We start from the raw sequence: 21,612 nt of genomic DNA, 5'->3' as shown, positions 1-21,612 counted from the left end.
CCTTACTTTCCCCGGGCGTCCACATTTGACTTTACTACTGTTGCCTCTGCGATTCCGGCCCGATCCAAAACTCTGAAGGGAAATGTGAACGCAGGGAGACTCGGGGGGCTGCGGAGGCCCGAGCCCAAGCCCCCTCCGGGATGCCCCGCCGAAGTAGCGCCGACCTCCCCATCATGGCGGCGGCCGGGCGGGGAAGCCGAGCCCGTGCGTCGCGTGCGTGCCTCCTCTCCCTCCCCTCCCCCTCCTCGGCGGCGGCGGCGGCTTAGGCGGCAGCGCTCGCCATTGCCGCTGGTGGCAGGAGGCTGCGAGGAGCCGGCGCGGTCGCAGTCTCCACGGCGCAGGCCCACGGTAGCGCAGCCGCTCTGAGGTGAGTGCCCTACCGCGCAATCTCCAGCTATTTCAGCCCCGGCGCAGCCGCAACACGCCGCCCGCCCGCCGGCCGGCCGGCCCGCCCCGCAGCCAGCACCCTGCCGCCCCCGGCTCCAGGCCTGGGCCCCCGCCGGATTCGGCCCGCCTCGGGCGGGGGGCCCCGGCCCGGCCCAGTCAAACCGCCACCCCGAGGATGCGCAGGCCGCACTAGGCCCCAGGCGTCCTGGCGGGCTCGGGAGGGAGGCGCTGCCCTCCCGAGAGCCCCAGGGTTCCGGCCTGCCCTGCCGCTTAAGGCTCTCGGGGCCGCGGCCTCGTCTCCGTCGTGGAACCCGGGGCCCCGGCCCTGCCTTCCCGTGGGTTCGGGAGCTGGTGGCCCGGGAGAGCGCGCTGGCCTGGGAGTGGGAGGTGGGCGGGCTGCGCGGGACCGGAGCGGCGGCTCCCAGCTTGCCTCCTCGGCCCTTCCCGGCTCTGGTCCGCGGGCGGCGCGGCGCGGCGCGGCGCGGCGGGCTGGGCCGGGGCGCGGGAGCCGCTGTCTCCTGCGGGAGAGGAGGCTGGCTCTTCGGGCAACCTCCGAAGCTTCCCTCCCGCCGGGGTGGCGTGGGCTTGTTACCCAGGTAGACTGGGGGACGCTGGAATATGGCGCTTTGCCCACCTTCTTGCAAGTTAGGAGGCGGCAGCGGCGGCAGTTCAAGGAGGAGGGCGCGGAGTCCTTTTGTACGCAGAAATAAGGAGCGACATTGTGTTTTCTTCCCTAGCTAAGATGCTGCGGGTGGAGGGGCCTGGGTTCTTTCTGTGCTTGGGGTGTTGGTCCCCAGGGGGAGGGATAGGGGGAGTGGCGCGACCCGGGAAGGGACCAAACCTATGACACTGGGAAGACAGGAGCTCTGGATGGCCTTGTGCATGGGTATTATCCCACAACCCCAGCCTTTCGGGGAACTCAAGGGTTTGCCCTTGCATGTTAGCCACTTAACTGGGCCATGATGTCCACCTCCTCTCTCACCTGTTGTGCCATTGCTGTTGGTTCTAAACTTTCGACGGTCCATCTGACTGTGCCCATCAAAACTTGAAGTTGTTAAAAAATTGTAATATTTTTAAGGCTTCAAATGATAACTGGTCTAGCCAGTTGTCCAGCGGTTGCCTGGTCTCCATCCCTTTTTAAGCATTAGATTAGAATATATTAATTGCTTGTTTTAGAGCTGATGTCAGTTGTGCTTAACTCTTTCTGTGGTCAGAGTAAAATTCACATTTTCTTAAGTGTGTAGAAACAGGGTATTGGAAACTCTTACCGTGAAAGGTAGTGTGAGTGAGACTGTCAGCTTGGACAGTGCTCTGCAAGAGAATGGGTATGCACATCTCACACCTTTTGTTGCAGGATATCATCTGCTGTCACAGTGATCCTTTCCCCATTTCACCTTCCCCCAGTTTAAAAAAAAAATTCCTTTTCCTTTGGCCTTGAACAGTAAGTTACTGGATTGTTCCTCACTCAAGGGAGGTGGGGACGAGGGCTGGGAGATGCTAGGATTTTTTTCTTCCCATAAGTTAGTAGTAGCCTGACTCCCTAGAATTGTGTTTGAAAGTTCTTGATGTGTTATTTCATAGTGAAAATGTGACTAACCCTTATCTGTGCATCCAAGTGAGATTTCCATATTTTATGAGCGCTGAAGCAAACATGCAGTTATCAAATGTAATGTAGTATATTTAACCTTAACTTGGGTCCAAAACTGCATGCCGAATTTTTTTGCAGGACCTTTTTTCCCCCTTCGGCAGGAGTTAGATGTGCCTTTCAACGGGGTCCATCAAGATAAGAATTACTGTTTACTCTCTTTTGGTTCATCGTTATTTGAAATCCTTTGATTTCAGTGCACGCTTTCCTCCTCCCCCCATCTCAGACTCAGCATACATGAAGAAAAGGATTTTTTGCTTGGAAGTTGTAATCATATTCTCATTTAGGGAGAAAGAAGATTTCTTATTCCCAAGCCAGGAGTTTTCTTAACCATGTTTTAAGCAAATTCAGCTCCTGGATTTAGGGAAATATCTCTAAGTGTAGGAGATAATGAGGGCCCTTGTCTAGATGTAGAGGGAATTAAAGGAGAAGGAATTTCAGGTTTCCCTCCCAATTCTTGTGTATTCCAATGGAACCCAAAATTGTAGGTTTTTTTTTTTAAATTAAATCGCAATTAATGTATCCATCTCTAATTTTGTTAGGTAGCTGAAGACCAAATTCCTAGGATATGAGTTTGCATTGCATCATAGGTTCAAGCAGACTTTCTTCAAGAAGTATTTTATGTGAAATGATAGGAAGTGGGTGACTTTTAAGGGAAATTAAGCTCCTTGTAGTCTGGGGTTAAATTTTTTATACCTCTTTCCTTATATGTAATAAGGCATTCAATCAGTGTTAGTTGGGGAATGATGATAATATGAGGAGCATAATGATTGAAATTAAATTTTTTTCCACAAGTATTTGAACAGGCATGTTGGTTTCTTGAAGGACTAAACTGCCAGCCTTTAGAAGCACACCCCCCAGTCTCTGGAGAACCGGAAGTTATTGCATACATTCAGCTTCTGTCAGATATCTTTAGGCAAGCTCAGTCCTTCATGTTGCAGTGGGCTCTTTCATCCACTCAGTGCCCCTTTGTAAAGGTGGAGGGTAGAGGGGGAGCTCTTTGGGTTGTTGAGTCACAGAAGTGTCTAATCTCAAGAGTTTCCGCGTACTCTCTGTAGGGCTGTAATTAATCCAAGAAATTCGATATTTGAATTTAGATGTTTATATGTGACCAAGTGTGATGTTTATTAATATGTTTGTGTGTGTGTGTATATATATATATAGTATTTGGAAAATCATTCTTACCGAAGAATACCAATCTTTGGTTTTATACAAAGCATTTCAGAAAATGCTTTATACTGAAGTACATTTTCTCTGTGCTCTTTCTTATTTTCCTTGAGAGCTGAAGCCAGTGTTTTCAGCCTGAGCTTACCCAGATATAATTTTTCATGAATACTTAGTAAAACAGCAATGGAAAAGAAACCCACTTGTTAAGTTTATTTTAGAAACATTTTATTTAGACCAAGTCCAATCAGTATTTTTTTAGGCTCTGGATACATGTTAACTTTTGAGCATTATGTATCATATAGTTTCTTCCTTATTAACTCCCTGGTGGATTATCTACTTTCTTGGCTTTTCAGGTAGTACTTTTATCTATCAGTATTTTATTAAGGAGGTCAGGCTGGAAGAGAAAGAGTAAAGGAGGTGAAACAAATCAATTTCAGGTGTTTCCGGACGATTATAACCACATTGAGCTACTGGAAACTTTTAATCCTGGAGCAACAAGAATGCTTTGTCTGAAGTTATTTTGATGTAATATGGAGAAAACTTAAACAATGAACAGAATTTATGATTGCTAAGTGGATTATATATACCTTGGAGTATATATACGGGCTTCCCTGGTAGCTCAGAGGTTAAAGCGTCTGCCTGCAATGTGGGAGACCTGGGTTCAATCCCTGGGTTGGGAGGATCCCCTGGAGAAGGAAATGGCAACCCACTCCAGTATTCTTGCCTGGAGAATCCCATGGACGGAGGAGCCTGGCGGGCTACAGTCCATGCGGTCCCAAAGAGTCAGACACAACTGAGCGACTTCACTTGGAGTGTATATGTATGTTTTTTTTTTTTTCCCCTGCAGTGTGGTTCATAATTAAGCTAAAATGTTTCAATCCTGCTCAGAGCGGTTTAATTACTGAACCTTCAAAAATGTTTCATCACGTGGTCTTTAGTCCTAAAATGTGAACATTTATATGAACTGAAGAAAAGTCAGAAATACAACTTCATAAAGATATTCTAGTATATTTTTAAAAGACTGCCCCTCCCCCATTAAAAAGGTAAAACAAAACCAGGGGGCATTGAAGGCAGGCTACTACATTGTGATCCTTTGAGGTCAGTCTGTACTTTATCAACAGCAGTCACTTAGAAAATAAACCGACCATAAGGAATCTTCTCCAGAATTCCAACTTGATAACCTTCCTTATCAAACTGTTTCTGAGCCATTAGATAATTTCTGAGGAAGCCATGCCTAGTAAGGGAGGAGTGTGTGTGTGTGTTGGGGGAGAGAGGGTAGGGAGGAGAGGGGAAAAGGTAGATGAAACTGGTAATCTGCTTTTATTCATTGGATGATCACTGAAATTTTGGAGATGTAGTTTTAAAAGAAGCTAAAAGAGCTACTTCTGTATGGGTCATTTTGATGATATACATGATTTGGTGTCTGCTGTTTGCAGTGTATTATTTAGTATATCAGCTTCCCTGGTAGTTCAGACAGTAAACTATATCAGTATAGTATTCACATTTGTTCATGTATGCTGATCTCTGTGGTTACAAATGTGAAAAGTTTGGCTGACAGTTTAAGTGGAAATTTTCATCAGAACTTTTCAGTGGTGCCTGTTGGATAAACTATGCCAAGCCTTTTTCAGAATCATGAAGAATGAACTTTGTGTGCTTAAATGTTAAGACCATTTTTTAAAAGAGATTGTATTTACTGTTGGTAATTGTAAAGTCTTAGCTTTTTAGAACTTGGAGAGTCTGTTTCATTGCTGCCACTGAATGTTAATGTGGTTAGGCTGACAGCTAAATCTACAAAAGACAAGAGGAAATGAAGAAATATCCCCATGAAACATTGCTTAAAAACTAAGCGGTGGACTTGAAGTAGAGAGCTAAGGACTCAGTTCAGTCGCTCAGTCATGTCCGACTCTTAGTGACCCCATGGACTGCAGCATGCCAGGCTTCTGTGTCCATCACCAACTCCTGGAGCCTACTCAAACTCATGTCCATCGCATCGGTTTGCCATCCAACCATCTCATCCTCTGTCTTCCCCTCCTCCTTCCACTTTCAATCTTTCCCAGCATCAGGGTCTTCTAATGAGTCAGCTCTTCACATCAGGTGGCCAAAGTATTGGAGTGTCAGCTTCAGCATCAGTCCTTCCAGTGAATATTCAGGACTGATTTTCTTTAGGATTGACTGGTGGCTAGGGGCTAGGGGACTTAATTTGATTTATGTTCAAAAGAGAATGAGGCATCGTTTCCACTGGGAAATAACCTTAAGTGTGTCCTCACTCTGGAGTTTTGCCATTCATTCACCAGGTAGCATTTAAATATATACTATATTCTGGACATGTTCTAGATGCAAGAGGAACAAATAAATCATGGGCTTTGTCTATAGGGAAGAAAGATAAGGGTTCAACTAACTATAATACAACTTGTTGAGCACTAAAATGAAGAAAGAGTGGTGTGGGATTATAGAAGAAGGGATGGAATTCTGGGGGAAGGGATGAGTGTGATGCAGGGAGATTAAGCGAGGTTAGGGAAGACTTTTCATGTAGTGGGTGTTTTAAGTATTGGCTTAGCCAAAAAGTTGGTTTGGGCTTCTCTATACCATCTTAAAGACCTGAATGAACTTCCTGGCCAACCCATTAGGACTTTGAAGGATGAGTAGCTGCTTTACTGATGAGAAAGAAGAGTCTAGAGGAAGGGCATTGATGGTCTGATTTGAGAAACACCAAGTAGATTTTGCTGTACTTGGGGAAGTACTGGGAAATGAAGCTGGTGAGATTGTGGCCTGATTAGGAAGAACATGGAGTTAAAGATTATAGTTGGTTAATGGATAATGATGATGCCTTTAATAAAGTAAGGAATGTATAGGGAGAACAGAGCTTGAGGAGGAAGGTAAATAGGATATGATGTATGATGCTAGGGAGTATATAATGCTGAATAGGTAAAGTTAGGTACCTAATGATTTGGACTTTAGATCAAGGGAAAATGGGGATGGAGGGGTCTGTTAGGATCTTTGTATTTTGGGCATAATGTGATGTAAAAACTGCCAAAGAGTATAATATCAAGAGTGAGGAAGGAACTGAGGGCAGCCTGGGTAGCATCTATATAAAGGTCAAGTGGAAGAACAGAGGCCTGTAAGGGAAGTTGAAAACCAATGCCTGAAGAGAGAGGGTAAACGGTATAGTGTTGAAGAGGATAGGGATTAAGGGAATTTTAACAGGGTATAGCAACGTGGGGAATCCTGCAGAGCTCCTTGAGGCAAAAACTGGATTTTATCAGAATATGTTTATGTGTATGTATGTATGTATTATTTTGTCATGAATCATGATAATTAAACAGATTTACAGAGTCTTATTGAATATAGAGGTAGAGCCTTAAAACACAAGTTAATATTAATGGATGACGAGTGTTTAGAAATAGGTCTTGCTATTCAGGAGAATTACAGCATTAAAAACTTGGGGAGATGACTTAAATTTTAACAATTAGAGTTTATGTCTTTGAGTATATATAGTGTAGCATTTTTGAGCTTATCATCTCTTAAAACAGAAATTCCTTTTGAAGGGTTTCAAGGTTTTATATTTATATGATACAGACAGGGGTTTTTAACTTGGGTTTTATAATTCTGGGGTTCATGGATATATTTTGGCTATGAGATTCTGGGTCTTGAAATTGTTTGAAAAATACTGTGTGGGCCTATGTGATTTTTCTGCGAAGAGGGTCCTTTTATAAGATTCTCAAGGGGTTCTTGACACAGAAAAGTTAAGGGCCGTTTTGGCCCTTGGTAATGTAAATGTTGGCTATGTTAGTTGGCTGAAATCAGTTATCCTGACTGGGCTAGATCAAGCAAGGGAAAGAAATTTTGAGTAGGTGTTTGGGGTGAGGAACTTGGGAAGATGGAAGGTACCTTTCGGAGAGAAGAGTAGGAGCGCCAGAAGGAAGGTGGGAGGAATGCCAAAGCAAAGCTTAACCAGCTTTAGAATTTTGTCAAGTCATCTGAATTCCTTGCTTTTTTATATTCCAGAATTTATACTTGTACTGTATATGACTATTCATGCACTCTATACAATAGGCTTTGTGGGAGGATCAAATTACTATTGTTTTAAAGAGAAAGTGAGTTTTGAAAGAAAGCTAAATAGTTCATTAGGTTACAATCAAACTCACTTTTTAAATTTTAATTTTTATTTTACATTGGAGTAGTTGATCTATAACGTTGTGTTAGTCTCAGGCATACAGCAAAGTCAAATTCATTTGTAAGGTTGCTTATATGCACTTTAGAAAACTTCTAAAGTACACATATAAATATATTCTTTACTATCTGAGCCACCAGGGAAGTCCATAGAAAACTTCTACAATGTACACGTATCAATCTGGTGATCTGGGACAAGACATTTATTCTCTGCTTGCTTAATTTTTCTAACTGTGAAATGAAAATACCATTGGCTTGTTTTATAGAGTCTGTATAAAATATGACAATTTAGGAATGTTTTAAGATCTAAGATACAATGGTAACAAATTGCTAGTGTCCATGTTTCTTAAATCATTGATAAAATGCAGAAATTTAAGCAGATTATTTAATAATGTTTCATACTAGAACTTTACTTGACTCCCAAAATATTTAATTCTGAATTTTAGATAATTGATCATTTTTACTTTCTTCTTCTAATCTTTGGATCCTAATTAGATTAGGGGGCAATTTTGTCAGCTAGGCCCTGGATTCTAGTCAGTGATCTCTAACTTTTGTTGTCACCCTTACAAGTAAGTTTTGAGCACGCATTCTGAAAAACATTTATTTATAGATGGTATTCCTGTTATTGTACTAATATATTTATGTGCATTATAAAATATGTAGAAGGTAAACATTTTAAAAGAATCAGGTAAAAATTGACTTGCTAATGATGGTTCAGTAATTTGTGAGCTTGATTTGCTTGTTTTTGTAAATATATTTGCTTATAATTCATGTTTTTTTCTGTAATTAATGCCAGCTGGCAGTTGTATAGGATACCCTGTAAAAATATTGGTAAATGTAAGAATTACATGAGTAAACATGTTGGATAATCTTAAGAAAATTTGTGTTATGCAGCTTGCAGTTGGGCTTGTGTTTGTGGATTGTCTTTGAAAGTGAAAGTCGCTCAAGTTGTGTCCGACTCTTTGTCCCGTAGTCCATGGAATTCTCCAGGTCAGAATACTGGAGTGAGTAGCCTTTCCCTTCTTCAGGGGATCTTCCCAACCCAGGGATCAGACCCAGGTCTCCCACATTGCAGGTGGATTCTTTACCAGCTGAGGCACCAGGGAAGCCCAAGAATACTGGAGTGGGTAGCCTATCCCTTCTCTAGCAGATCTTCCCGACCCAGGAATTGAGCTGGGGTCTCCTGCATTGCAGGTGGATTCTTTACCAACTGAACTATCAGGGAAGCCCTTTGTCTCATTAAACAATTGTTAAATAAAATTTTCAGTAGTAGATCTTTCACATAATCACAAATGAAAGAGTCAGTTTGCTCCATACAAACACCATCATGTGTGTGTTACTCCCTCAGTCGTGTCCAGCTCTCTGCAACCCCATGGACTGTAGCCTGACATGTTCCTCTGTCCATGAAATTCTCCAGGCAAGAATACCAGAGCGGGGTTGCCATTTCCTTCTCCATGGGATCTTCCCGACCCAGGGATTAAACCTGGGTCTCCTGCATTGCAGGCAGGTGCTTTACCATCTGAGCTACCCTTAAGGTCTTTTGACCCTAAACTGAATTTAGAAACTAAATTTGAAGAAATAATTCCAGTATCACCAATTATGTGATTGATTGTTAACATTTTTGTCTTCCTTAATTTTTAATCTATTTTGAAAGTTTCTCTACATTGAAAATGTATAATTTTTGTAGTGAAAATTTTTAGAAAAGAAATGAAGCAGCCAAATCAGTGGTTATCTTTGGTTTATGAGCATATATGCTCATAATGAAAATGCATTCATTTTTATAATTAGAAAAAATAAAAAGTATGATTATGGCCATAATGTAATTACCGCCGTAGGGAGTCGCTAACAGATTTTGGGCGCGCAAGTCAATTATTCTCACTAGGCCTATTTCCCCATTTGAAAAATGAAGAGTACAGAAATGGTAAAGTTTCTTACTAAATAAAAAGTTCCTTCTAAAATTATTTCTGAGTTGTGTTACGATGTGTTAATAAATATATTTTCTTCTTGTAAAATGTGTAAATATGTTCATTGTAGCAAAGAAAAAATTTTAAAATTGTAAATAAACAGTTTACAATTGTTTACATAGATATTTAACAGTGTTTTTAATTATTTGGTTTAGGTATTCTCTAAGTATACATGTATGTTGCATGTGCACTCACACTGCTTGTATGTACTGTATGATAATATGAAATAGGACTCTGTATACTGTCTTGAACCAGAAATGTCTAAGGATGTTTGATTTGTTGATTTTGCCTTGGGACATTCTTAATGGAACAGTTATTAAATCCATTTCAATGAAATATGAAAGACATTGAAAGTTTCTGTCAAAATACACATTTGTCCAGGAATGCTTACTGCCTGTTTCATGCTCTGTATGGTTTTGCTGAGGTAAGGGTAACTTGGAGTAAGAATGGAAGGGCTTGCCTGTGAAAGCTTACTTAATGAAGAATGAAAGGTAAATCCTGGGTTAACCTCAATTTCATTCACATATTAACTTGCTTTTTCTCCACTCTGTCCTCACAGTTCCTGAGCCAGGATTCCTATTTATAGGATAGTTTCTGGTTTGTGTCAATGTTGCTAGTCTTTTGTTTTGTCCTGAGACCTTCTAAATTGTTATATTCCCGTTGAGAATAAGTTGATATTAGTAGCAGCAATCATTTAAAACAGAAGTGTTAAATGCTTATTTTTTCAAAAAAGCGTTATCTGTGGAAGGTTCAAAAGATTTTATGTACGTAAAATACAAATATCTGTGTTTATAAAATGCTGTGTAGTCTAATCCATGCTCTGTCTCAAATAAGTATGTGATGTATATAATTCTAGTTTCATGTAAATAATACTGGCTTTTTCTCACCTTTCTTAAAGATTTTGTGCAGTGGATTCTCTTTAGAAAAGTTAGTAATATAACCCAATTTTCTTGCCTACTCCTGTTAGTTCTGCTTTAGTCTTTCTGGAAGATGGTTTGTTTGTCCTTTGTGTTTATTCCTTAGTTATCACAATTAATACCTAAAGTTGTCTAGTCAGTTTTCATCGAAGTATAGTGTAAAGCCTATGGAAGTATATGCTGGAAGGAAAAAAGTCTGATTTGTTCATTCTTTTCCCTTCTACTTTGAAAATTAGAAACTTCTAGGAGAAAAACTTTATCATTTATACTTGACAATTTAGATGGTTAAATCAGTATCTTTCAGACATAGGAGTAGGTGGACAATCTGGGAATAAGTAAGACTTTTTGCCTCAAACTTTTTTTTTTCTGGTGTTTGTGTCCGAAAGATGTGAGAGTAGCAGCTAATTCTAGCTTGGGAATCCACTGAGATGTGTTGTTTTCATGCCAAAGAGATCCATTTTGTAGCTAGATGAGTGGTATATATCCAGTGTACTTTAAATAGGTAATCTTTGCTGCTGCTACTGCTGCTGCTAAGTCGATTCAGTCGTGTCCGACCCTGTGCGATCCACAGACGGCAGCCCACCAGGCTGTCCCGTCCCTGGGATTCTCCAGGCAAGAACACTCCAGGCAAGAACACTGGAGCGGGTTGCCATTTCCTTCTCCAATGCATGAAAGTGAAAGTGAAGTCGCTCAGTCGTGTCCGACTCTTCGAGACCCCATGGATTGCAGCCTACCAGGCTCCTCCGTCCATGGGATTTTCCAGGCAAGAGAACTGGAGTGGGTTGCCATTGCCTTCTCCCAGGTAATCTTTGGCTAGTATTAATTTAGGGCCTTTGGTAAGGTAGTGGTTCTTATCTTTTAGGCTAGCACAGTTTTGAAATTCTATTTCTTAAAGAATAGTGATTATTTTATGACAATAATTGTTTTCCCTAAAAGATAAAATAATATGCAACTGTTCCATATAAATATGTATGCTCAGATTTGGCCTACCCGCAGAGTGTAAGAACTCTATATCCAGTGGCCTAATTGACATCTCTTGGGTACCTCAGATGCACTTCATCCCAAAATGAGATGCCCTTTTCAAACTTGGCCCTGTTCCATTCTTACTTACCTCAGTGAAGGGTATCACTATTTCATTTATTTTCTCAGAACAGAAACCTGGTCTTTTCATATTGTCAGATCGTGTTTAATTTTCTAAATAAGCTCAAATTGTCCTCTTCATTTCTACCATTACCACTTCCATTTGAGTAGTTTCTTTTCTGGACTGTTGCGATAACCTATAACTTAACTATAAGTTAACCTATAACTTAACCTATAACCTGTAACTTAACATTGCATCCACACTGGCTGAAAACTAGTCCATTCTCCTCATTGCAGATAGAGTTAATCGAACTTTTCCGAATACACAAGTTTGGTCATGTCCCCATTTAGGATGAAGATGGACCTCCTTGCCGGGGCTGTGCCGCCTTTTGAGCTCATGTCATGTCAGACGTGCTGCCCTCCCCATTAGGCCTTCCCATTGCTCTTCCTTCTGCCTGGAAACCTTTTTCCTTTCTTCTCTCTGGTAAAATCTTAAAAATTTTATTCATTTCCTCAGGGAAGTTTTACACATTTCCCTTATTTTGTACTTTTTCTTCACCATGTATGTCTGTATATGTCATTTTACATTTGTTGGTTTATTACTTGGTATATGTCTGTCCCTCCCACCAGATTGTAAGCTTTATGAAAATAGACATCATGTTGGTGTTCACCACCAAGCACAGTGCCTGACACAACTAATATGTTTTTGAATGCCATGTTTTGTATTTTCATCCTCAGCAGCCCAAGTGTAGGATTTCTAGATTTTTTTTTTCTTTTTCTTTTCTATACCCTATTGTTGAGAAGCAGGAGACTAGATTCTGCAGCTTCCCATCACTGATTTGATTGTGTGGGATGCATTTCCAAGTGTGTTGTATATTATATAGTTCTTTGTGAAAGAATTCTCTCTATAGGCTAAGTTTATACCAGGGAAGTAAAACCAGTTTTAATTCAGGCCACTTACTTAGAAAATGATTAAAGAAAAGCTCATCAATTCAAATTGGTTTAACATATTATCTTGGTAGTGCTTGAGGCCTTTTCATGCTTGCTAAATGAATTACTTATTTTTATTATATTGACAGCAGGGTGAAATTATTTCAGGAGCCAGGTAGATAGTATAGGTCTAGTTGAGAGCTGGAAAATTCCAAAATAGAAGGGTTGTGGTAGCTGTAGTAGTCTACCTTGAGTTATTACCTATGGGTTTTTTCCCTCTTGTTACAGTGTAAGTCACTGTGAGCCTTTTTTTTTTTTTTAATGTTGGAGTATAGTCGATTTACAATGCTGTATTCATCTCATGTATAGCAAAGTGGTTTATTTATACATATATCTCTTCTTTTTAAGATTCTTTTCCCATATAGGTTATTACAGAGTATTGAGTACTATTTTATATTCAGTGTGTGTGTATGTCAATCCCAAGCTTTTAATTCATCCTCTCCCCCACCTTTCCCATTTGGTAACCATAATTTTGTTTTCTAAGCCTGTGAGTCTGTTTTGTGAGTGAGTTCAGTTGTGTCATTTTTCAGATTCCACATACAATCAATATCATATGATATTTGTCTAACTTACTTCACGTGGCACAGTAATCTATAGGTCCATGCATATTGCTGCAGATGGTATTATTTCATTCTTTATTATGGCTGAGCAGTACTCCATTAAATAACACCACATCTTTATCCATTCATCTGTTGGACATTCTACCTTGGTTTATTGTACTTGGGGTTTTTTCCCCTCCCTTTTTTGTTACAGTGTAAGCCAGTGGTTCTTAGTAGTCATTGAGAACTCAAGAGCTTTTGTTTATATGGGTTGTAACTTATGATACTTATTATATTAGAAATTAAAACATGTTTATTAATTTAAAAATAATAACATACCCAATACATGTTAAAATAAGTGAAACATTGTAATTAAAAAAACCATATTTTCCAAAACAGAAATTTAGTGAGAAGAATATTTTACAGTTTTTGCAAATCTCTTTTCTGTCTGGCTGGATAGAAGACCTCTGGATACTCCTGTCTACTTTCACATTCAGTCTGCTGCAGTATGTTACAACTTCTGTTAAAGTAGAAGAAGATCTAGCCTCATACTAAATATGTAGTTGGAAAAGGGGAAAGTATTTTAAGAGCATTTTCAGATTATTGTAGATGATACTCTTTGATATTATACTAAAATTCAGCAATGTTAATTTCTTCAAGGTTAATTGCAATGCAGAATCTGAAAGCACATCTATCTATGCTTTGTTACATTAAAATATATTGGTTGTCATGCACTTTGGATCTTTTAACCCATGCATGGTTTTTACGCAGATCTTCCGAATGTTGGCATAAAAGTCACATTCATGAACCCTGCCACTGATCTCATCAGAAAAGGCTTTTAAGTAATGGGAAATCATCCCTGTGGTGGATACAAGTTTTCCAAAGTTCTGATTATCACTTGAAATACCCAGTTTTATCATTGACAACAAATGCTCTCAGTTGCTTGAAGTGATGGGCTCACTTTGTTCATTTTTGGAAAAATGTCTGTCAGTTACCCAGGTCTGAATAGCCACATAGTTTGTTAGCCACTCTTTCAAGTAAAAATGGTATTCCTTGGCAAAAAAAGCCTAAAAATTTTTGAAATAACCATCATACTTCTGAATACAGAAGTACTCTGTATACTTTTTGATTATCAGTTCCATTCAGTTGCTCAGTCATGTCCGGCCCCATGGACTGCAGCACGCTTGGCTTCCCTGTCCATCACCAACTCCCCGAGCTTGCTCAAACTCATATCCATCAAGTTGGTGATGCTATCCAACCATCTCATCCTCTGTCATCCCATTCTCTTCCTGCCCTCAGTCTTTGCCAGCATCAGGGTCTTTTCCAGTGAGTCAGTTCTTCATATCAGGTGGCCAAAGTATTGGTGCTTCAGCTTCAGCATCTTCCAATGAATATTCAGGACTGATTTCCTTTAGGATGGACTGGTTGAATCTCCTTGCAGTCCAAGGGACTCTCAAAAGTCTTCTCCAACACCATAGTTCAAAAACATCAGTTCTTCAGTGCTCAGCTTTCTTTATAGTCCAACTCTCACATCCATACATGACTATTGAAAAAAGCATAGCTTTGACTAGATGGACCTTTGTTGGTAAAGTAATGTCTCTGCTTTTTAATATTCTGTCTAGGTTTGTCGTAGCTTCTTTTCCAAGGAGCAAGCGTCTTAATTTCATGTATGAAAGTGAAAGTTGCTCAGTTGTGTCTGACTCTTTGTGACCCCATGGACTGTACAGTCCGTGGAATTCTCCAGGCCAGAATACTGGAGTGGGTAGCCTTTCCCTTCTCCAGGGGATCTTCCCAACCCAGAGATTGAACCGGAGTCTCCTGCATTGCAGGCAGATTCTTTACCAATTGAGCTATCAGGGAAGCCTTTTTAATTTCATGTATAATTTTGATTATACAGAATAGTAAAAAGACATGAATTCAAGGGTGAAGATTTAATAAAATAATTTTTACTCCTTCATGAAGACATTCTTAAATAGTGAAGTTGATTCTTTTATCAAGAGTACATGAGGGTGAAGAATATAATGACAACCAGTACCGTTCAGTGCCACTGCCTTAAATTGTGCTGAGATTGCGAGTAGTTTTACCCTACCATTGCTTTTGCATTCTAAGTGCAAATATAAGCACAGTGAGAAAAGACAAAGAATGTCTTGGCTATTATGAAAATAGTTTGACCCAGGGATCCCCAGGTTTCTAAGGTTCACTTTGAGAACTGCTGCTGTAAGCTATTTCAAGGTTGAACCAATCATCCCACACGTCCCCCTTCAGTTTCTGGTCCAGGATTTTACACAGAAAAGGTGCTCAAAAGATATTTGTTTAATGAATGTGATTTGATGACATTTAAACAGGACAAAACTTGATGAGTAAATTTATGTAGCTGCCTCTATCCATCCAAGCAGGCTTGATCAGGCAGCTTTCCCATAGACATTGGTGAGAACAGGGTGAACAAATGGAATGTGGATGATAATATACTTGGTAAATGCAAATGATGAAATACCTGAATATAAGGTGATGTTGAAATTAGAATTAACTGATTTCAGGAATGCACAGGAAAGGATACACATGTACAAGTTCCTACAAAGCCAACTTTGAGCCTTATTAGGTATCTATTAAAGTCTTCTACTTTTTGAGTCTTTAAATTTGTCGTGGTCTAAGAAAGGATCCTCAAGATGGATCTGATCTGACAAGCAAACATCTCATTTAAATTTCAATAGGTCACAGCTTGTGCTTGATCTAGTAAAGTCTTCAAAAAGAGTTATTGAAGGTGAATGTTAAAAACAAATCACTTTTTATGAAGAATAGTGACTAAAAATCCGTGGTCTAAATAAACTGCGTACCCCGGTAGTCATTTTCCTCTCTAAGGAAATATGTCCAATGAATACCCTACTGTGTATTTTGGGGCAAGAAATTGGGTGATAAGACGGTGTGATATAGCCTTTTTTATACCCTCTTTTAAGTGTAGAAGCTTAAGTTCATCTAGCTAAGTTTTGATAATCTCAAAATTTGTTAAATAGTACTTCTCTTGTTTTGAAGTGATTAGTTTGTTACAGGTTTTCTGGTTTAGGGCTAGGATATAGGAATGGGCAGTAAATTGGGATTTGAAATGGGAAGGAACAGTGTTAGTTCTAAACCATCCCAGGTCTTTCTCTGCTCCCACCCCCAATCCCTACTTTTAAAAAACTTCTCACTCCTAGTTCAAATAAAGATTATAAGAGGTAAGGCATTTCTAACCATCAAAACCACACACTTTTTTGTTTCATGTTAAAAGTTCCTGAGTCTCCTTTAAACATATTGTAAGTTTTTGTCCTTTAGTCTTTGGAAAGTCATTACTTCTGTTTAGAGTGAATACTACCAAAAAGTTGGATAAGGTAGGCACTAGCTAAACTTTGGTCATCATCATGCCTATTTAACAGTAAGAGAGGATTCAGCTAATACAGGGGTGAGTTACTATTTGAGAGTCATTTATGTGTGCTTCTTGTCGTAGGTGCCATGTCCTGGTTAGAAACCATTTAAAATCACCAAACTGGAAACTACCAGTCACCTTTTAAGGCTGTCATAAAAATAAGATTAACTTTATTTTTATGACATCCTTGAAAGACCAAATTCTGTTTTAAAACTAACCAAAGTAAAAAGTCTGTTTTCAGAGTTGTAAGTGGAAATGTAAAATAAAGTCAAATTAAAAATAATCCATGTATTACAAATTAAAGATAATTTATGTATTACATTTCCTGAACAGATTTAATTTTGAGCTCTGTGTGCAAGGCACCAATGGGAGTGGTTGCTATAGATCTTTTATGGAATACAGGTTTCAGATTGTTATTTGCCTGTAAATATACACATTAAAACCTACTTTTAGGACTCCTACTTTAAATTTTCCAGAGAATTTTCTCACTTATAAAAGATGCATTTGTAACTCTTATTCCTGTAGTACCATATCCCAGTTAAGTAGTTTGCAATGAAGGTTAAGTACTACTTACTACTTTGATATGACTTCTGTAGCTACCACCTTTAAATTTTTTAAAATACTAAAGGCATAAATAAGGATGTAGAACAATATAATGAATACCATATATCTTCTATCCAGCTTAAAAAATAAAATATCTCAGATGATATTGAAGCCTCCTGGCCATTCTTTCCCCATTCTTTCCCTTTCCATCTGTGACTGTTATTCTGAATTTGATGTTTATCATCCCCCTTCATTAAAAAAAAACAACAACAACTTTACCTTTATGTGTTTTATCCATAGGAAAGATAATATTGTTTTGTATGTTTTTAAACTTACATGAGATTGATGCAAGTAGTTATAGGTTACTCATTTTACATGCTGTATAGTATTTGATTCAGTGACATATAAAAGTAGTATATAATCTTTGAAGAGAATTTTGAAAATAAAATATAAAGATGAAAATTTTGTAGCCCTGTTATCCAGAGATACCACAGTTCCCTTTGATTACCCTGCTTCCCACTTACATTTATGCATTTTCTGGGTACATTTTAATATGAATGGGATACAGTTTTATGGATTACATAAAACTGCAAAATAGCCACATAAGGGCTGTAATCCTTTTTTAGTTGAAAAAGAAAACGAGCTTTCCATATTAGATGTTCCACATAGACCAGGTATTCCACATACGCCTAGTAAATTTGCTATCTATATCAATTATTGATGGTGTATTTCTTAGTGTGGAAACACTGTATAAGTTGCATCTGGGAAGAGTTGGATAGTATTAACATCTTTTCAAAATTTAAAACTCTGAAATTTTTGTAGTAAACTTAGCAGATAAATGATACCTCTTTAAATATTAAGTACTTTTCTGGTTTTAACTTATTGATTAAAATGAAAATGAAATATGTAGGTATGCATCTAATATATGTTCAAGATCTATATGAGGAAAACTACAAAGCTGTAATGAAAGAAGAGCTAAAATAGGTATTAATGGATAGGAAGGCTCAATAGTGTTAAGATGTCAGTTCTTCCCCTCTTAATCTGTAGATTCAGTGCAGTCCCAATTAAGATCCCAGCAAGTTATTTTATGGATATCAACAAACTGATTCTAAAGTTTATATGGAGAGGCAAAAGACCCAGAACAGCTAATACATTGTTAAAGAAGAACCAAGTTAGAGGACCAACACTGCCTGACTTCAAGACCCACTATGTTGCTGCTGCTGCTAAGTCGCTTCAGTCGTGTCCGACTCTGCGACCCCATAGATGGCAGCCCACCAGGCTCCCCCGTCCCTGGGATTCTCCAGGCAAGAACACTGGATCGGGTTGCCATTTCCTTCTCCAATGCATGAAAGTGAAAAGTGAAAGTGAAGTCGCTCAGTCATGTCCGACTCCTAGCGACCCCATGGACTGCAGCCCACCAGGCTCCTCCGTCCATGGGAGTTTCCAGGCAGGAGTACTGGAGTGGGGTGCCATTGCCTTCTCCGAAGACCCACTGTAAAGTGTAGTAAACAAGGCAATGCAGTATTGGTGAAACAACAGACAAATAGATTATGAAACAGAACAGAGGGCCCCAAAATAGATTCCTATAAATATAGTCAACTGATCTTTGACAAAGGAGCAAAGGCAATACAATGGAGCAAAGGTTGTCTCTTCAACAAATGGTGCTGGAACACCTGGATATCTACCAGCCAAAAAATGAATGTAGACACAGACTTCATACTCTTTATGCAAATTAACTCAAAATGCATCATAGACCTAAGTGTGAAACACAAAACTATGAAACTCCTGGAAGATAACATCAGAGAAATTTAGATGACCTTGAGTATGGTGATGACTTTTTAGATACACCAAAGGCACGACCCATGAAAGAAAGAATTGATAACGGGTACCTCCATGCAGTTGGATATTATTTAGCACTAAAAAGGAATGAGTCAAAGCCAAGAAAGACATGAGTGTGTGCTAAGTCGCTTCAGTCATGTCCGACTCTTTGTGACCCTATGGACTGTAGCCCGCCAGGTTCCTCTTCTGTCCATGGGATTTTCTAGGCGAAAATACTGGAATGGGTTGCCATGCCCTCCTACAGAGGATCTTCCTACCTAGGGACCAGACCCTAGTCTCTTGCATTGCAGGCAGATTCTTTACCTGCTGAACCACCAGGGAAGCCCCACTGTTAGAGTTCTTAAAGAGGACCAGACCTCTAGTTAAAGATCTATATAACGATATAATTCTGTTTGTGTGTACATTTGTACATTCCCCAAACTGCAGCAGAATTGTGTATCGATAGGACTATATCAGATCTTATCTGGGTATGTATCCAGTTCACCTGAGACAGTCTTCCTAATACACATTTTGGACCTCATGATTGAAAATCTCCTGGTGCAGAATCTTGGAGTTGTTTTGGTTTGCTCCTTACTTTCTGCATGCTAGTTTGTTAGGATAGGTGCAAACCACCTCTCCAGTGCCCCCCAGTGGTTGTCCTTGCTTTGCAGGAGGATGCCTGTTGATGGGAGAGCTCATTGCTTCCTAGCAACAACCAGCTCTGTCTTCACACCCCTGTTAGAAGAATGGTCTGTTTGCAGGAATTCTGCCTTACCTACCTTAACTTCTTGCCAATTTGTTCTTATTGAGGTCACGTAATATTTATAATTCCTCTTAATAATTCTTTAATATTAAATGAGAGGTCATTTTCGGTAAAGCCCTTTCTTTTCTAGGTTTAGACCTCTCCATTTTTTTCAGTATTCCTTTCCTTATAATAATTGACTTTTTCACAGTCCCAATGTACTTTAATTTTTAACATCTTTAAAAAGTAAAGTGCTCACAGTACAATGACAATGGGAAATGTCCAGTTCTGAAATTTGATCTTGAGGTGATAAAAATGCTCCCAAAATGACAATTTAAAAACATAATCCCCCCCCAAAAAATATGATTCCTGACTTTAGAGACAGTTGTGAATATTGAGTGGTAAGGGAAGGGAGGGTGACGTGCAGGTAGAATATCCTTTCACACCTACCTTAAAATTACTGTTCATTTTCTTCTAATCAAAGTATAAGAATAAAAATATGTTTTCCTAAAAAAAAGTGCCCAGCACTAAATACAAGTGTGATCAAGCTGATGCAGAAAGCACCTTTCGTTATCCATAGTCTGCATATGATGCTTGTCATGATTCTTATTTCCATACTAAATTTAGTGTGAATCAGCACTCCCTTGAGTTTCTTTGTTTTGTTTTTTTCTGTGATGATGACACAAGTATTCATCATCCTGTGTTCTTCTGCAATGGGGTTTTTTAAGCCAAAGTTCAGAATATTATGTTTATGCTTGTTAATTTATCCTGTGAGATTTTACTCATTCGTTTAGGCTGTTTGAGTTTTTTGGAATTTGATTTTACCCTTCAAGTGCAGACTTTCCTATTTCTTGCATCTCTAGTTATCCACTTATTTGATTAACATATCTTTTCTGTTTCTTTTCAGTTTCCAAAACAATTGTTGCCTTTTTTCCCCTACTTGTCTTTCTCAGTTTCACATGCCATCTTGTGTTTCTTTGATGAATATGTATAGCTAAACATGAACCTCAAACAATAGAAAGACATAAACATTTGCAGAGCCCCTAGGAAACTGTAGTGTGCCTGAATCATGTTGAACATTAAGAAGCTTTATAGCTATTTTTCTTTGACGTTTATTAATTTCGATTATTCATTCTTTTGGTATTTTGAAGCCAATTCTTCTGTGTTTTCAGCTTTCTCTAAACTTTTCTGTGTGCGTTTGAAAAGCTTGCAAGTCCCAAGGACTGTGGCTATCGTGCCTAGTATATAACATGACCCTGGGGCCAATCCCTAAGGCAGAGGTCTTAACAGGAGGCTGATTTTTGGGTCTTAGTTTCCCAACTGCATGATGGGAGATTTGAATAATCAGGGAGTGTTCACTTGTCCTCTGTGGAGTCCTAAGGAGCCTCAGAGGGTACTGCAGGAGGTGAGGGGGATGAATACCTATGTTGTCAGCATTCCCCAGCTCCTTCTCAATAGGAAGTGTTCTACTTTTGTCTTACATTTTGAAGTTCTACATTGGATTCTGTTTAAAGAAAGTTCTCAGAGGACATTGGGCAGTTTTGATGGTCTATATATGAGTCTCTCTGATTCCATGAGCTTAGGGGTCACCTTCAGATTTTTCATTCACTGAAGGGGGAGAGGGGCTTATCATGCTGTTTGTCTTTTCTGTCCCAGATCTGGGATTAACTCCCCACTCACCATCCCCCCATTGTAAAAGTAACTACATAAAAGGAGAAAAAAATCTGTAAAAAGTCTTCATGGTTCCATTGTGCACAGCGGAAAAGCGTTCTTGACAGCTTCAATGTACCTTTCTAGATTCTTTTGTTTTTCCATAATCATATCTGTAACTTTTGTTTTTCAAATGAGACCACATTCATTCTGCAGATTTTTTACCCTGGTTTTTTTGTTTTTGTTGTCCGTTTGTTTTGTTTATTTGTTTTTCCAGTTTACAGCAGTTTATTGTGGACATTTTTCTGTGTCAGTGCCTGTCAGTCTACTTCAATCCTTTAATACTTCTGTAATATTTCTCTGACCAGTGATCTGTAACTAAACTAAGTCAGAGGAATATTCCTTGTTGCACAACATGTGGAATCTGTTCTAAAGTATGAACCTACTTTTGTTTACATCTTATTACTGGTATACTCATTTTTTTCAGCAGTTAACTCTTTATTAACTCTTTTTGGGGATTGTGATATTTATTTTTTTCCAGTTGCTTCTCTTTCCTCTGGTTAGATTATACATCATAACCTCAGAAGTATTATCCCAGTG

General features: G+C 39.2%; 1 protein-coding gene across 2 annotated transcripts in view; it reads left to right on the top strand.

Moving 5' to 3' along the window:
* Window positions 1–221: 221 nt before the first annotated feature.
* NRF1 (nuclear respiratory factor 1) overlaps window positions 222–21,612 on the top strand; it is a 130,787-nt gene continuing 109,396 nt past the window's right edge. The window contains exon 1 of one of the 2 annotated variants that reach the window (XM_070369235.1): window positions 222–367. The gene's annotated coding sequence lies outside the window, so the exon portion shown is untranslated. The remainder of the gene's footprint in view (window positions 368–21,612) is intronic. The other variant, XM_070369237.1, reaches the window with a different exon arrangement.

Source organism: Bos mutus, chromosome 4, assembly GCF_027580195.1.
Source record: "Bos mutus isolate GX-2022 chromosome 4, NWIPB_WYAK_1.1, whole genome shotgun sequence".
NCBI lineage: Eukaryota > Metazoa > Chordata > Mammalia > Artiodactyla > Bovidae > Bos > Bos mutus.
Note: the sequence above shows the minus strand (reverse complement) of the source record. Positions and strands in the feature narration are given on the sequence as shown.